The sequence below is a fragment of the Gavialis gangeticus genome, unplaced genomic scaffold (genome assembly GCF_001723915.1).
Source record: "Gavialis gangeticus isolate Ggan-Ray unplaced genomic scaffold, GavGan_comp1, whole genome shotgun sequence".
Lineage (NCBI taxonomy): Eukaryota > Metazoa > Chordata > Crocodylia > Gavialidae > Gavialis > Gavialis gangeticus.
This window is the reverse complement of record NW_017728995.1, coordinates 14017181-14022774: the sequence shown is the minus strand read 5'-3', so window position 1 is coordinate 14022774 and position 5594 is coordinate 14017181. Positions and strand designations below refer to the sequence as shown.

General features: G+C 39.1%; 1 long non-coding RNA gene across 8 annotated transcripts in view; it reads right to left on the bottom strand.

The window, feature by feature from the left end:
• The window catches only part of LOC109287948, a 153416-nt gene that overhangs the window by 48610 nt on the left and 99212 nt on the right, over nt 1-5594 (bottom strand). For 2 of the 8 annotated variants that reach the window (XR_002095021.1, XR_002095022.1), the window contains exon 6: nt 4259-4459. The exons of 5 other annotated variants lie outside the window; for them this stretch is intronic. This is a non-coding gene — a long non-coding RNA (uncharacterized LOC109287948). Of the gene's footprint in view, nt 1-1122; nt 4023-4258; nt 4460-5594 lie in introns of those variants that run through there. One more of the 8 variants, XR_002095024.1, reaches the window with a different exon arrangement.

Below are 5594 nucleotides of genomic sequence, written 5' to 3'. Positions count from 1 at the left end.
CCCACTGCCCACATCCCTCCAGGTCGACAATGACCCATCCACAACCACTCTCTGGGTGCAGCCCTCCAGCCAGTTGGCGACTCATTTGACTGTGTGGGTGTCGACACCACAGTCCCCCAGTTTCTTAATGAGAACAGGGTGAGAGACAGTGTCAAAGGCCTTCCGAAAGTCCAGGAATACTATGTCCACTGCTACCCCTGCATCTAAGGATTTGATGACCTGGTCATAGAAGGCCACCAGGTTGGTCTGACAGGACCTGATTCTAATGAACCCGTGTTGATTGCCCTTAAGCATAATCTCCCCTGCCAGCCCCTCATGTAAGTCAGCAGCATGGAGGGCTAACTGGGGCCTTGGGGCCATCAGGGAGCCTTGGGGGGCAAGCAGGGTCTGCAGAGGGACTTGGGGAGATCAGGGGCTAGTGGGGTCTGAGGGTAGGGTTGGTAGGGTCCAAGGGTGTTGGGCAGGATCAGGGGGCAAGTGGGGTGTAGTGGGGACTAGGGAGATTTGTAGGGGGTTGGTGGGGTCTGAGAGGGTTTGGTGGGATTAGGGGAGGCTAGCTGGGTCCACAGGGTGGCTTCAGGAATAAGTAGGATGCTGTTCCCCCCACCTGGGGTTATTTTTAATCCCTTGACTCCCCCACCCCCAGATGAACAACTCCCCACAATCACACCTGGCCCTCCCTCCACCCCAACTTACTTCCCCTCCATCTGAACAGACTTCCTTGGCTCTCAGCACTTGTAAAATCGCCACTTGGAGTGGCTTGCAGGATGCAGGGGGGTTGGCAGGCTCAAGGTGGGGCTCGCTGGTCTGTGGGAAGGGGTTCCCATCTGACGGTGGGGCAAGTAGGGCTAAAAATAGCTTAGTGCCAGCGCAGGGAGAGAAAAAGTGCAGCTCCAAGGCTGGGGTCAGTACTTGGGCTTTCCCAGCTCTGGGGTTGCATGCTAACTACAGAAATTCAATTAGATTGGTGTCATTGGACTGGATCTAAATTAGAGTACCTCTGAGGTACATTAACCTAGGTTGGGTTGACTATATTTAGATTATTCTAACCATCCTGAATTTCTGTACAGTTAGCACTTAGATTGACCTAACTCGGGGGGGGGGGGGTCCACACCTGGGCAAACAAAGTTAGATCAGGTGGCCACTTCTAATGTGATCTAACCTCCCCATAACCTTCCTCAACATCTGTATGTACCTCTAGACTCATCTTCTATATAAAATAGCCATAAATCGTCACCCAGTTACCCAGTAACATGGGTTAACTTAAAGCAGAAGAAAGGTGTCTTCCTGTGGAATTAGTATAGAGACCTTCCTTATCCTTTATTCAGTGTTTCTACATTACAGCTTCCCACTGTGGGCCTAAACTGTCCCCCAAACACGTCAGCACAGCCCCCATTGGGCCTGGTCCAAAGCCCATTGAAGGAAGAGAAAAATTTCCATTGACTTCCATGAGCTTCTGTTTTGGTTCATCAAACCACAAAATTCAATAGAAGCTGTGACCTGTATACCTGATGACAGTCTTGGGGCTGGTGCATTTAGTTCAGTCATGAGTTTAGGGTGAAGAACATTATTACCTTCATTTAATTGGTTTTTGTAAAAGAATGCACTTCAAAATCACTTCAGTCTCAAGTGCATTTTAGCATAAAAGTCATAATGTTACAGATGTTTCAAAAGGTGGTTTCCAACAATACAGATAAATGCATTCTATATTACTGAATATCTCTTACTACATCTTAAATTTTTTAAGTGGAATTTGAAATTAGTTGTGCTTTTTTCTAAGTACTGCTTTAATGAGGTGTTTAGTTTAGCACATTTGGTTTCTCCAAATTATCTCAAGGGGATTCATATGTTAACAAACTCCACAGCTGTTATTTGTGAAATCACTCCAGCACCAGCAGAGCATCTTGTGCAAAGATTTAAATGTTCCATTGTCCAGGTCATTTCACTCCTTTACTTACTATTGGTTATGAGTAATGAGCGCTCTAAGAAGTTTTCAGACTAAATACATTGCAGTTGTTTGTGGTTTGCTTAGAATTTAAGGTGGAAGTTGGAGACCTAAAATCACATGACCTAATATTAAGTCAGTTGAACATTTTAGGATGGTGGCAAATTAGAAGGAGAATATTTAGGAAAGCTACTGTTTGGAATGATACAGGCCTTATAAACATGCCTGGATATGCTTCAAAAACTTTAATTCTGATTTTCTTAAATTAGCACAGGTTTGCTCCTAGCAAGCAATAAACTGCTTTCATTTCAGGGATGTCACTTTACATTCAAGGAAATTAATAAATGGGGGGAAAAAACATCATTTTTGGTAACTAATGCCAAATTCGTATATACTTATTTGCAATGAACAACATATTCCTACTCAAGGTGTTTAATTGAAATCAATAGAGCTGCCTGAAGATAAAACTGTTCTGCTACACCAGACGAAGTGTGGCAGAATGTAGCTCTCAGAAATTACCACATACCTGACATGATAAAAATTATTTTATGAAATTCCAGCATTTAGACCATTTAATCATTAAAACAATCTTGTTTAATTTCTTCATATTTTTAACTGGTTATAAGCTCCTAGGTTAATCGTTAATATAAGAGCAACCTCTGCTGGCAGATCAATGCTGAGTTCCTAACTTTCTCTTTTCCTAGTACGTCACCATAGTGGAAACATATGATTACAACACGTCTGTTGTTGAGACAGAGCTTGTACTAATTCTCGTTTCTGCTTCTCCCCTAGAATAATTTATACTAAATATAAGAAACTGAAATTTGGGTAGGTATGTGCGCACGCGCCCAAACACACACACTCCTTATGATGGCTACTGTTTGGTCTACTGTTCTTTACTAGCTTTTTTTTTTTTATAAATGGCTTCTGTAATGTTCACAGTGTTATACTGTATCAAAAGAAATATAATCATAAAGTCCTTGTATCTTGTGATACAGGACAAGTGCATCCTGGTTTCTCAATGTTTAGTTATTAAGAGATTATAAATCATGAACAAGAATATTCAAATCAAAGCTTTCATACCAGCTAAACAGAACCAACTACCTTTGTTGTCCGTTTTCTTTATTGGCTTTTAAATTAGTATACTGTTCTGGATGGATAGGACAAAATTGGCAGTGAAGATTATTCTCTGTTTGTCTACAGAATGGATCAGTCTACTTGTCTGTCTACCTTAGGTGTTCCCAGGGCTTCCATTAACTTACTATCTGACGCCTCTGAACACCTGTATAAATGCAGAAATGCCATTGTCCCAGTTTTACAGACCAAGAGCTGAGGCACAGAATGACTAGGTGATTTACCCAACATCATATAAGAAGTTGATGAAAAATCAGAAAAACGGTTTTCTAAGTCACAGTGAAATAACATTAAGAACCAGCTTTATCATCTCACCTTCCCACCCTAAGGAAAATGACTATGCAAATTAAACTCTGAGGAGAGAGAAATTTTAGGATTCAAAAGAGTTTGCCATTCCATGCCAGCTCACAATTCTAAGACTGATTCATAATAAGGGTGAAAATTGAGGGCACCATTAGTTTACATGATGACTATATCAGACTGCAAGAAACTGGATTAAAATCAGCAGTTCATGTCAGATAAGCTATAGAACAGCCATCAGCTATCAGGTTCTTGGTCATTAATGATATTAACAGAATCTGGACTGCTAAATTGACATGAAAAGCTATATTCTGGCATAACCAACTCCCACAGCCCTAGTTTCTATTCCCACTTTAGTGTGGATCTATTAAGAAAATGTAAGAATTAATATAAGTTACTAGTTATGCAAATCAAGTTAAACACTAGAATTAAATGTCATATACAATATACATATCTTTCTGATGCCCATGGAGTCATTATGATTATGTATTAAATATCACATAAAACACAAAATGGTTATGTTGTAATGGATTCTCAGTAGCTGTCTTTTTTTATGCAGCACATAAAGGCTTAATGGAATTAAGTGGCTTTTCTTTGTTCGTAACAGAATATCTCCTAGTGAATGCTAGTTGAGGGAAAGGCCCTGGTAATGAAAAGACAACAGATAGTCTTTGGTCAGTTGTATGGCTTGGAAATATAGTATAGGTTAACCCTACTGACCCTATTAGTACTCTCCATAACATACTAATTAATAAATATTAATAAATTATTATTATTTTTTTGTCTCTTATCATGGTTATCACATTTCCTATTCACATGTGTCTACAAATGCTATAGAAGCCAACTTTGTAAAATTCTTCAAACAAGCAAATATATTACCTTGAGACGTGCAGATTCTCTTTGTGGTCATTTCACGCTTCCTTGCAATTAACACTTGTTTTTTTCTTTTCCACATTTTCGTGAGTAAGCACTAAGTTCTAAGAGAGCTGTTAGATATTCTTTCTTTTCAATATTTAACCACACATCTTCAGTTCACTGATGCATCAGGGTGTCATTTTTGATAAAATATTGGTGCTCTCCCTGTATCAAAATAAAATTATTGTGCAGTAATTTAATGACACAGTTCTTCCTTTTTATGAGCTCTGAAAATATCTCATTAACAGTTTCACAAATTACCACGATAACTTATGCTGACACGCTCATTTGTTCTCATCTATGAATAAATCTAGTTGACAAGTCTAAGGAAATATTGCAGGGAATTCCCAGGCTCAGATTCTGCATAAGCTTCACTAGTACACTGCAGAGTGGGAGATATCATGAACGCAAGCACATTTGATAAAAATAAGGTGTGAGGTACCATTGTGACAAGCCCACATTATGCTTATGCACACTATATGACTCTAGTATGATGAAAAGATTGTACAGACAGTCTCCCTTCCCACACACAGCTACCATTTCAGCACATTTCTCCATCTGGCAAAAAAAGAACACTTTCTTGCAATGTCTAATTTTGCAAGGCTTTTGGAACATTATTTTAATGATCTTTATGTCATTTAAGCATGATTACTTGTCCTCCAAGGCTCTTCCTGTTTATAGTTAAATAGTATTGGAGCATAGCCAGATACATTTTTAATGAAATGGTACAAAATACTACATTTTGGTAATAAAAGCTTAAAAATGACATTTACAATTTGAAATCGCAGCATGCACTTTGCGTTCCGATGGCTTTTTTGTTTTGATCTTATTGAAGTGTTAGATAAACAAAAATCAATTAAATAAGCATAATTACCAGTTAAATGTTACAGAATACCAGAGAAATGCAGGGCTTAATTCCAAAGGAAGTCAAGGTTGTAAATAAGTCATGCATTTTTTTTTTCTCTCTCATGTTTCATATTGTTTCCTGGAGCCAGAGTGGCACAAGGCAGAGTGTACTGCATGCTCCTGCTCAACAAATAATAAGGAAAATTATTCATAAACAATTCTAATTGGAATTATACTGCAAGAGCATTCACTAGCCCTTTTTTTCACTTTTTTCAAGCATATGTAAGCTAACTGTTGATTCCAACCGTATATGTAGGAGTAGAGAACATCACAGATTTTGTATGTGCAATGGAAGTGTCATGCAGCCATGGTGTTTGTCTCTCAACCTGGTCTCTGTAGAGATCAGCATGCCAGATAATGACCCTGGTTCTTTCCATGCTAAGAAGTCACTCAA